Here is a 1,106-nt window from a genome sequence, read left to right as displayed (position 1 = left end):
GCTGTATTCTTAAACTTTCATTAATATGCTTTCCAAACCAGATACATGTTTCCTTCCCTTTGTTTTTTTTTTTTCTTTAGAAAGTTTAAATTACCACATAAAGTACCGTTTTCTGATGGCATTTTTTTCATTATTTATTTATTTATTCATTTATTTACAGAAAAATGTTCAAGAAATTTTGAGATGATTACACTGTCAACAAGTCCTTAGTCTAAAAGGGTTCTATTCCATAATCACTACCTTTGATAACCTAACAAAATTTCAGGAAAACAAAATTGACATTCAATAATCAGTGTAAGAAAATAGAGCTAGCTGTTAATTGTGTTACTGATTTTTTAAACTTTTGTTTGAAAAGTTTAAGAGGGTGATATTATTTTAGTAGCCCTAATTTATTAAGAACTGTATTTTTCTAAATACTGTCATGGCTAAATACAATGGTATCATTTACACTTGCATATGACAAATAGGATACAGGGATATTTATTTTAAGAAAAACAATGTAGAGGTTTAAAACCAGTCAAAATTTATAGTAATTATTAAAGATTTTAAAGGTTTTTTTTATGACCCATGTTTAATGGTGAAGCCAAAGTTTGCACTTACAATGTTAATACTGCTGTGGATATACCAATGTAAAAAGCTTTTATGTCACATTGATATCTAACATTTTCTTTTTTTAATTTTTTAATTATTATTTTCTTTATTTACATTTCAAATGTTATCCTGAAAGTTCCCTATACCCCCCCAACCCTGCTCCCCTACCCACCCACTCCCACTACTTGGCCCAGGTGTTCCCTTGTGCTGGGTCATATAAAGTTTGCAAGACCAAGGGGCCTCACTTCCCAGCCTGATGGCATTTTTATAGATGGTTTTTGTGGAGCCTCCTCTTACCACTCACTCCTCTTTGCCTTATCTGCAGATGAGACAATACAGAAACAGGACAGACTCTTCAGCCTCACTGAAATTAGGGGCGGAATAATGCTAGGCTGTCACAGAAGTGAACTCTGAAACTTACATCAGAGACTTGTAACAGCAGCTTTTTTCCCTTAGAGGCTCCAAATCTTCTTCATACTTAAATACGTCCCAACTGCCCAAACCTTCAGTCTTTT

Source organism: Mus pahari, chromosome 14, assembly GCF_900095145.1.
Source record: "Mus pahari chromosome 14, PAHARI_EIJ_v1.1, whole genome shotgun sequence".
In the NCBI taxonomy this organism is placed as follows: domain Eukaryota; kingdom Metazoa; phylum Chordata; class Mammalia; order Rodentia; family Muridae; genus Mus; species Mus pahari.
Note: the sequence above shows the minus strand (reverse complement) of the source record.